This window comes from Octodon degus, unplaced genomic scaffold, assembly GCF_000260255.1.
Source record: "Octodon degus isolate 3935 unplaced genomic scaffold, OctDeg1.0 scaffold00217, whole genome shotgun sequence".
In the NCBI taxonomy this organism is placed as follows: domain Eukaryota; kingdom Metazoa; phylum Chordata; class Mammalia; order Rodentia; family Octodontidae; genus Octodon; species Octodon degus.
This window is the reverse complement of record NW_004524793.1, coordinates 1,327,322-1,338,622: the sequence shown is the minus strand read 5'-3', so window position 1 is coordinate 1,338,622 and position 11,301 is coordinate 1,327,322. Positions and strand designations below refer to the sequence as shown.

General features: G+C 35.8%; 1 pseudogene; it reads left to right on the top strand.

Annotated features, from left to right (window-relative positions):
• Positions 1-11,301, top strand: part of LOC105744059 — a 43,551-nt pseudogene that overhangs the window by 3,862 nt on the left and 28,388 nt on the right.

Genomic DNA, 11,301 nt, shown 5'->3' with positions numbered 1-11,301 from the left:
TTTCTTTCTTTCTTTCTTTCTTTCTTTCTTTCTTTCTTTCTTTCTTTCTTTCTTTCTTTTGTATTTAGGAAAATGTCTACACGGTGTTCAGGGTCTCACTACTAGATTGGACTCCTAGTGATCCGCCCCTTTACAGCCTCCTAAGAGCTGGTATTACAGGCATGCGCCACCACGCCCAGTCTCAATCACCATCTCAGCACATCCTGAGGGCGGGGCCTGCACTGCAGTCCTGGGAATCAAACCCCTGTCCCCTGAGTGAAACACTACTTCACTTGAACTTTCTTCTTGGACATGTATTACCTGGCAAGTGTTTTGTAATTATGCTAAATCTAGATATGCACACACGTCATATACTCCCAGAGCACACTGCACATACCTGCACAAGCCATTTCTCAAATCTCTTTTGTACCTGAACTACATATTGCACACCATTCTCCTGGAAAAGCAGACATATACAATATTGTCAATCATTGTCTCTCTAATGTTGTGCATAGTTCAAAACACATTGTTTGTATTCAACTAATTTTTTTTGGACTGAGGTTCATTAGGGAAAAAAGTCTCATTATGAGAGCTAGGAAAGGAAATGTGTATATTTAAATTATAAATTCAATTCAGCACTTGAGAGCCTGACATGAAATTTAAAGCATCTAACCTGCTACATTCTTTCTCTAAAATCAGGATGTGATATTGTGAAGATAAAAGTTAAGCCTTATGAAAAATAGCAATTGTTAAGTGTTCAATGGACACTTTTATTACCAGTAAAGTTATCAACTTATGGTATCTGGATTCAAATCTTAGATCTCTGTGTAAAATTAAAAATTGATTTGTGTGTGTTTAGTGCCTACACTTCTTTGTTTTGGTTCTGAGGGTCGAACTCAAGACCTTGCAGTTGCCAGGTAAGCCCTTAAGCACTTCTGAACACTTTTTATTTATTTTTTTGTTTTTGGTGGAACCGGGGATTGAACTTAGGCCCTTGCACTTTTCAAGCAAGCGCTTATTCTACTGAGCTATCTCCCCGGCCCCGCAATTTTTATTTTGTACAACTCATGTAAAAGCACATGGTTACTAAAGTTTTGAGGTGAAATAATGAATTCAATGAACACAAAATTTGAAAAAAATATGAAGTGAAATATTTATGATTTTAAGATCAATTAAAAAAATAAAGGACTGAGGGATCAGGAAAGTTGAGTATCACTCAAGGAAAACTTCACACTCAGAAGACAATCAACTCTGAGAGACATGTTACTGTCATTACCACAGAACAAAAGTTGCCAGTTTTTCTGTTCGCCTATTTTTTTGACATTTGTATTATTTCCCAAATTCAAGTATTGGAGAGAAATTGACTTACAGCTATGAAAAGAAAAAAATGTAATATAAGGTATTTTTTCTTTCTTAAAAAGATCTTCTTATGTATTTATTTATTTAGTACAGGGCCTCACTATGCAGCTCAGACTCAGGAGTCCTCCTGTCTCAGCCTCCCCAGAGCTGAGATTATAGGCACGTGATACCGTGCCCCGCTTTGGAGGCTGGCTCGGTGGCACAGTTTGCAGTACTGGGGATAGAGCCTGGTCCTTGTCAAGGTGGCACTTAGACCACTGATACATCTTCCTAGACCCTATTTTATGGTTTTAAAAGCTTGTAATCAAATTAGGAAATTGAAAGTACAAAAATTGATTTTTTTTGTTATTTAATTTGCTATTATCATGAATTTTTGCAGATTATGCTACTAAACTGCTTTTCACAGGAAAAGAAAAGATTAGAAGTGGGTAAATAGTCATGTGGACCCAAGGCTGGAAATCTTCCCAAATACGATGCAGAGTAGGTAGTATATTTTTCACTGCAAATAACAGAACGTCCAACTGCATTTTTTTAAAAATGTGATTTATTTTATTATCTAAAGAGAATACAAAAATAGTAAAACAAACAAACAAAAACCAATAGAAACAATACAGAACTTCACCAAACAGAACAACAAGAATTCAATAATGGTTGCTGTAATGCATAATATTGCCTTCAGATTAGCTGTTTAGATAACCAGATATAAGCTTGCAAAATTGGTTTTAAAAAGTTACAAGGAATTAAGAAGGACAAGAAAAAAAAAGCATCAATTGCCTTGTAGACCAGCAGAAATCAGGAGTACAATTGATGTGATTTATTATTGACTCCTGTCACAGAAAATTTCAAAGATAGATTTTGGCTTCTGAAAAAGATTGATCCTCAAGTGAAATATGTCACCAATATTCTTATTCCGTTTCTCTGAACTCTTTTGTGTCTGCCCTTCTTAGCTTGTTGGCAACCTATTCTGTTTTCTCTCTTTTGTTATGACAATGACTGCAGAATTTCAAATATTATTCACTTGCTTTTCAGAGGGGGAGTTCTCCTGGGAGAATCTCTGAAAAAATTATTGTTGCTAGTGAGTTGGAGTTTATATGATCCATTGCTGCCATTGGGAAAGAAATTAAATTTCTCAGAAGCATCCTTATCTCACATGGAAACAAGTGTCCATTGAAAAGAAGAAATGAGGGAGGGAGTTGCTGGGAAACAAACCAAGATGTATTGACTGTATTTGGATTAGAAGGAAATGAAGAATATCAACTGTAGAGAAAGTGGTATAGTATCTCAAGCTAATGGAGTGATATGTAATCAATAAATTATGCTACTAAACTAATCTTAGAGATTACCTTTACTAACATATAAGGACATAGTGAGATATACTAATGACTTGTGTGATAGGGAGTTTTTGAAAGGTCTTGGGGATCAACTTAACAATGTTAATTTCAGAAGTTACTTCATCTACTGGGTATCCTGGTGTAAAAAAATATTTCATCTGAAAAAAATGATTCTCTCCCCTTAACTGCTTTTCATGTTTATGGCAGCAAGAAAAAATATCTATTTATAAAATCCAAGCTCAGTGATAGACAAAGACTTTGGTATGCATGATAAAAACAAAAGTTTTAAGGAAGGTTGTTGTTAGCTAAGTTTGGAAATCATAGACTAAGAAATTAAGTGTAACTTTCCTTGGTATGCACTTTGTCTGAATTGCTTGTTTTATGGGCTAGTTTTCCAACTTCCATTGCACTAACTGTCATAGAACTGATTGTCATCTTGGCAAGTCACACAGAGTCATTGAGTTTCCACAGTTGGTGATCATTTTAGGATTGAATTACAGACAATTTGTTTGTTTTAGATTCTGTATTCCAAGCCTGGCCAGAGAGCTCAGTGGACTAAAGTGCCTGCTTAGGAAGACTTAGAGACCAGGGTTCATCCCTAGCCTGCTGTGCTGGCCCTGCCCCCGGGGCATACTGAGATAGCAACTGAGACTTGGGGTAGTGGCACATGTCTGTAATCCCAACGCTTGGGAGGCTGAAAACAGCCCAATCTATGTAGTGAGACCCTGTAGACCCTGTACTAAATACATAAAAAAAAAAAGATAGATTCTGTATTCCAGTGTTAATAATTTCTTCAAACTAGCTAAGTGTATTTTCTGATTGGTTCATATGGTTTGTGTCTAGATGTCCCTCAAAGCCTCGAGGTCCTACGTAGGGATTTTCAGAGGTGGTTGGATATAGAGTGTGTGATGCTGGGGTTAAGGGTATATGATCACTGAACTACACTGATTTATTGAGCATAGCTGTGGGTATAAATATTGGGAAGGCCCACTCTGGGTGTGGGTGGTACCACCCAAAGGGCAGGTAGCCTGGAAGAAGTAAAAGACACAGGCCGGTTGTTTGCTTTTGCTTTTTAACCACTTGGCTGCTTTGGTGCCTTCTGCCCACTATGAACTCTTTCTCCTTGCAATTCCCCTCTGCCATGCCACTTTGCTTTGGAGTCAGCCAACTATGAAATGAACCCTTAAAGAAACTTAGCTACAATAAACCTTTTCTTTATCTTTGTATGTCAGGTATTTTTTTCGCAGCAACAAGAAAAGTAAGTACGACACTTGTGAAACATAGAAGGGTTTGGTTAGAAAAGAAGATATCTTCTTCCTGTTATCTACAATGACCTGCTATAGTGGAGAATACAATCTAAGAAGTCAGAAAACAATAAAAAATGCTCTTTTTGTGTTATGGTGATAGTTTTATTCTGTACCCTAACTGTGAGTATATTCAAAATAACTTCAACAGTTGGGAATAAATTGGATTTCATTTTCTCATTTAGAAAGAGTTATGGTGTGCAGTAGGCCTGAGGGAAGCAATGGAAGAAGGCTTTTCATGATTGAGCTCAGGGAGAATTTGTATCCAGTTGCTCTTACAGGTACCCCTGCGTGGTACTTGCCTATTATTTTATCCAAACCTACTTTATGTGTATAGTTTCATCTTTGTGGAACCATGGGGAGTTGGTGTAGACTCTTACTAGGCTTGGAAGGGCATAATACCAAATTCTTCTCCTTGGTGACAGAGCAGTGACAGTAACAATAGTAGCTAGGGAATATTTAGCTCCAAGTCTCCGTTACTCTGTAGTGGTCGCACCCAGTGAATATAGCTGCGGGAAATGGAACCTTTGTCCTAGGAGAGTCCACAGCAGTGATGGCCATGGGAGAGTGACTACTGGAAAGAAAATACTGTGGAAAATAATAAAATATTCAGAAGTATTTCAGAGTAGAATCAAGGCTGTCTGAAGGGACTCTCATAATAGCACTTTATTTTGAAATTTATTGAAGAAGAATATGCGATACTCAAAGACTACTGAGGCAAGAATAGATCCTAATATGATAAAGATCCAGATTAATACTGATGCAAGAATAGTAGTGGAGGCACATCATAATACTACTAGCAAACTGTGAGGTAGGACACAGGGTAAAATAAGCTGAATGTCATGGAGACGAATGAGAGACTGAGGGATGAATAGATCACCTTGATGAAATCTAAATTCCTGTGTCCCTAGTGTCTGCAAGCTTCGGGATTGGAGAGAGTATGTGTTATGAGTGGTGTGAGTCAGCTGTAATTGAAATAAGTTGACTCAGGAGCAATAAAAAATGAGAGAATGGATTCTATGTCTTGCATTCTCATTATTTGTTATCCACTGCAGTTCTGTTTGCATCCAGAAACATCAGATCTTCTCATCCTAGAAGTCTAGCGTGACTCACCCCTGTTACTCATGCTTGCAACCTTGCTGATGAAGAAGTCTTAATTGGAAAACAAAGCCATACTTCATTAGGCTTTCCATGTTTGTGCTCCCTCACTCTGTAAAATAACTTGAAGAAATATGTAGAGGATCCAATATCTCTCTATTTGTATTCGTTTAGGGATGAATGAATTTGCACAGAACAAATAATACTTCTAAATTTCCAGTTACGTCTTTCAAAAAACCTAAAGAAAGCCATATGTTTCCAATGAAATTATCACATGAGACTATAATCTATTTATGTTTAAATTGTAATACAAATTAAATGTATATGTTGCAAATAATATGGTATTTAAAATACATATGTATGTTCATGTGTATAAGTATATATGAATACCACAGAATGATTAAGTCTAGTGATATGTATCACAGCAGAAAATTATGATGTTTTGTGTAAGAACACATAAATTCCACTTTCTTAGCATATCTTCAAGAGTAGAATATATTTATACTTATAATCACCAAGATACACAGTTGATTTTGTGAGCTCATTCCTGCTCCTGAATGAAATGTTAACATCTATCTCTTCCTTTCTTAGCCCCTGGTAACCACTATTCTACTCTCTGTACATGTGAGATCAGCTTTTTAGATCCCACATGGGAATGAGATTATAACAATTTTCTTCCTGTGAATTAACAGGATTTCAATGTGTGCGATAAATGTATCTATGTGCTGTTTATGAGCACTGTGGTGAACTACAGAGAAAGAACTAAAGAGTTATATGGACTTGCTGGACCTAAAAGAGAGCAGCAGCTTGATGTGGCCATATTGACAAATGTTGCATCTCTGGTTAATTTACACATGCCCATGTGCTTCATTAGCTAGAGAATATTTAGCTCCAAGTCTCAGTTACTCTGTTGTCATTGCTGGGACAAATACTCGACACCCAAAATGAAGGACGGAGAGGTTTATTTAGCGCATATCTACTGGTGGTTTCAGTCCATACTCACTTGGCTGCAAGGCAGAGCGGCAGATGGCAAAAAACAAACTTTTGTGGCAACAGCAAAGTACGGACAGCAAAGGGAGGGGCAGCAGCTCTGGCAGCTAGTGAACCTCTTTTCTCTTCTGACGTCGTCATGAAAATTACCTGTCCCAGGACAAGTGCAGCATCCACACCCACAATAACCAGTTACAACCTCCAGGAGATACCCCCATGACTGCATGAGGCTTTGGGGGAACAACTAAACACAAACCATAACACTCCAATTTCAGTGTTAATTTTCAGTTTTAATAATCAAAATCATTCTATAATTTAATTTTGAAATTCTTACATTATTTTCATACATTTTGTTTTAGTCATAATAAAATATTTTAAATGTTAACATTACTCATAATTCTAAATAACATTTTCCTGTAAGGAATTCAGAATTCTTCTTCTTTTGGGAGGATTAAAATGTCTTCATTAAAACTATATTAAAATTCTTTAAGTTACTGAATGATGATTTTGTTTAATTCTAAGTTGAATATAATAAAAGATCTTTAAAGTATTTAGAATTTAAATTGTACCCACTTAATTGAACAGATTGACAACATTTTATACTCATAAAAATAGCTCTATAGAAGCAAATATGAAGATTTCTTTCTTTCCTTTTTTTTTTTTTTTTTTTTTTTTTTGTGGAACCAGGGATTGAACTCAGGCACTTGCGCTTGCCAGGGAAGCGCTTATTCCACTGAGCCATCTCCCGGGCCTGAAGATTTCTTTCACTAACACCTTTTGTAATGTATCAAGTTGGAAGATATTTGATGATGACACAAACAATGAAAGCAAACTATTTACAGGTTTTTATGAGTATAATTTTTTTTTTAGACATAAAATTTTTCTAACTTTCTTCTCCTTCTACATCTCTCCATTTTCCTTTTTTTTTTTTTTTTTCTTTTCTTCCTATAACTGAAAATAACTCCATTGTGATTTAGGACAAAATGTAAGTCCCAATGTTGTAAGATAGAACTGTCTTAGGTATATAAAAGTATTTTAGTCCTTGCATGGGAAAATGAAGCTAAAAGCATGGATGATATTTTCCTTGAGGGCACTAGGCCTGTCTAGTTTATTTATTGTATTCCTTGTGCTACACAGTAAAACATAACAGACACTTTTATTATGAACTCCACTAAAATAACCATTAAGAATGACCTGAGTTTCCTGATTGCTGCTGTATGCTGATAATAACATTTAAGACATTAGGCTTCCTCGATTTCTTTTACAACAGCACTTAATCTCATAGGCTTTTCTTTGATCATTCAGTTTAGTCATGGTGTCAGTTATTTCTATTTGCTTTTATTAATATTTTGCATCTTTTCTGTTTTACTACAGTCATGCACTTTTCTCCTCTTTTTCTGTTATCTGGAAATACATTTCAAAAATGGGAAATGAGTTTTCATTTTTTCTTTCACTTTTATTTCAAAAACATTTAAATTTATTTTTAAATGCAGTTTACTTTCTGCAACAGGAAATCAGTTAATTTGTTTATTGCAATGCCTTTAAAATTATTTTAGAGTATCATATACTCTTTTGTATTGATTGTGGATAAAGGAGTGAGTAGGAATCCCTCTCACAAATGCTACACAACAGTGAGAGGCAGGATCCATCCTTTCTGAACTAGGCCTCTAAACATCACCTCTGACATTAGTTCTCCTAATGAATTTCCATGAGATTTTGGCAAAAGCTTCTCTGTTCCACAGTTTCCCGGGATTCCTGATGAGAATATGATTGTTCAGATGTTAAAATGTAAACATATTTCCACTGATGTGTGATAATTAATAGATAATTATTTTCCAAAGCCTATTTTGTGCAAGGCTGTCAAATTCTTGGCATCCAAATGTAGGGTATTGAAAATATTTAATGAACATGAATGCTTCAGAAAGCCTGAAAATTGTTAAGAGTTTAGGAAAAAATAATTTTCTTTATTCTAACTCAGTAGGGCTAACTTTATCACAGTCAATATAATTACAAATGTGAAATTTGTGGAGATCTTATTTGTGAGAACAAAAGCAAAGACTAAAAATACAGTCATGAAAAGTTGAGACATTCGGATATCCTTTATTCCAGCAGTAGCTAAAATGTGTACCTCTTAAGGACCCACTTAAATCTTTATTGACATTTCAGATTTATGTGAGTGCAGATAAAATATTAAAGAATTAACATATGAAATTATAAGGAGTTGCCACCCAGTACAAGGTCAGTATAACTGGGGGATGAAAAAGATGACAGTCATAATAACAAATAGATATTATGCAAAATATTTGTTAACATTGTTGTTCACTTAAAAATAATATATTTTTTCAAAGGGGATAGATTATATGAAAAATGATTTCTATTTATCTCTTCTGCCTGGTAGTCATGGCCTTCTTGTGACAGTCTAATGTGTTAAATGTTCATAGCTCCTAAATTCTCTGAAAAAGCACATTAATGGGCCAAGCACAGTAATTATTACTTTGCTGTCATTGTGGAAAATAATGAAATTTCCATTTTGCTTGTTTTATGTTGCACTTTGATAATATGGAATAAGTTGTTATGAGGCAGAAATAAGAATAAAAAATACATGTAACCCTGTGAAAGCTTCTGAGAAAATCCACCAGTGGCCTGACGCCATCCGTGTTGATTCTGTAGGTGCCTGCAGGGTTACTGTCATGAGAGGAAGGCTTTCACACACACTAGGCCACAGAGTTTCTTCTTGTGATGATCAAAAAATTAAGACATAGGCCAATACAAGCTGGAGCCATAGTTTGGACAGCGAAGTCTGTTTTATCATTATTTATAATGGTAACAAATATTTCAGGTTTCTGCTACTGAAAACTGATAGCCATACTGAGTATGTCATGTGTCAGCATGATTCCTTCAACTTGTGTACTTTCATGCATTATTACTGCCCCATTTCCCTATGATACCATTTTCTCCTACCTCAATTTAATGGCTATGTCTATATTTTTAAAATAGATTTCTTTTCAACAGAGGCATCCATGATATGGCCCCAGGCAAAATTAACCACTGAGCTATGGTTTAGTTAAATGGTGTGCTTATGCTTATGTCTCTACTTCTCAATTATGTCCAACATGAGGACAGGAAGATGTCACTTTTATCTCTAAAATCTCTCTTTAATATTTATGGAATGGGGCAAAGTCATTTAATGTTTAACTTTTTGTATTACTTTGTGTTGGGAGTCACTGTGCTAGGAGGGCAGGATGAGGCCTCATTGTCTAAAACAGTCAAGCTACCTCAGGCTTAAGAAAAACATTCTGCCTGGACATTGTGGGCTACTAGTTGCTCTGTAAATGTGTGTCTCGCAACTGTGTAAAGGTATACATAAAGGCCCTCACGATTGTTCAAAGGGTCAATTAACCAAGATGGCAGACAAGCCACCATGTCAGACAAGCCACCAACTAACCCAGCTCTTGCCCTGTGTATCTTTTCCTCATTCCTGCTGCTTTTTCTCCCCAAGTACAACAGATCAACTGAGAGACCAGAGGATCCCTACAATTCTGCAGCTCATGTATTTTAATCCATTTCTGTGCATTGCTTTATGTTCACAAAGAGTTTCAGTGTTTTTCTCGGCGGAATTTTTTTTTTTTCAATGTCCAATTACAATCTTTAGATTTCTAAGTTTTTCTTACTAGCTCTTTCTTGCCTTCAACCCCTTTCCTTAAAGCCTGAAAAGGAAAAATTTCATTTGTCATTCCCTATTTCTTGCTGGGAATCAGAAAAAGTTCTTAAATGAACAAATTTTCTGTATTTCAGCCACACTTCAATGTTAAGGAAGATTATTTGCCACCTTCTGTGTATTTGTACAGTACAAATGTCAGAGGTGCTTTCCCATTATTCCATAGTTTTCTGCTTGGTTCTGAACTATAGTCCTCAACCCAGTCTGTCAGAAGCCTGCTGCTAAAATCTAGTGTTCTTGCCTCCCCTTCATCTTAGTTGAGATAGAATTATCGACAGAAATGATTTCTGGAGGGAAATTAACGAAAACTACTGTGCTGCCCCTTATACTTACTGAATAGTGTGTCTATCTCATTTATTTTGGGGAAGAGGTGGGATTGTGTCAACCCCCTCTAATTTAAATGATATAATATAAAATTTGGAGAAAGAAATCACAACTCAGAGACCTCAGTAAATATAAGGATGATACAACATAACATTTACATTGCACCTGTTAAAATTAACACTTAATAGTTTATGATTATCAAATTTCTCAATAGAATTTCTGCTTTGGCTCCTTAATTCATTTCATTTTGCTTTGAGATATTTGATGTATATTTTCAGCTCATGGCTTTGAACAGAGGTAAAAATATTTATTCATAACATAATAAGCACTTTGGTTGCTGAACAAACCTTTGCATTGCAACCCCCACAGACTATTTTTTTTTCTTTAAATACTTAATTAACATTTTGTTTCATAGGTAAACACATCTACCAGATCTCCTAGGGTTAAAGGACTAATTCTAACCAGATGTTTTCATTTGAAAATCAATTTTCTTCATTATTTGACATAATTCCAATATTATCTGAAAGGCTAAAGAATATGCTGAAGCTTATAGCATGTTGTGGGCTATGGTTGATTGATTGTGTCAACTTGTGAAAGAAAACCTCAAGTAAGTTGGCTTATCAATTCCATTCCCTCGGGATGGAAACCCCACCCTGGTTAGCTGGCCACCTGGATAGTGTAAAGGAGAAATGAAGGAGGAATTCACTTTGGTTTCTTCAGAGGCACTCCAGTCTGCATATTCACCTTGGAAACAAACTCCTGTCTTCTAATGTCAACTCCAGCTTGTCATGTAAACGCTTCCACCTTCCATCGCAGACCCACCAGCTTCCTGATACGGACTTGCACAGCCCTCTGCACGCTTCCACTTCAGACTCTGTGGCTGGCCATTTTAATTCAATTTTGTAAATTCTTGTACATTTGTATAGCATATATTATATGCTTCACTAGTAAACACTGATTGAGACATAGCACAGTAGCAATTTCCTATCCCAGTTTTGTATAAATAATTTTATTGAGAAACAATAGCAATGAGACAGTTCTAAAACCATTACTAGCACAGTTTCAATAATTAACATATTGCAAATTGTTGTCTTAGTGGTTATTCATTGTACAAGATGCAGACATCTTATACAATGAATATAAGATGTCCACAAACACTATTAGAACAAATCTCTATTCATTGAATTAACAGAATGCA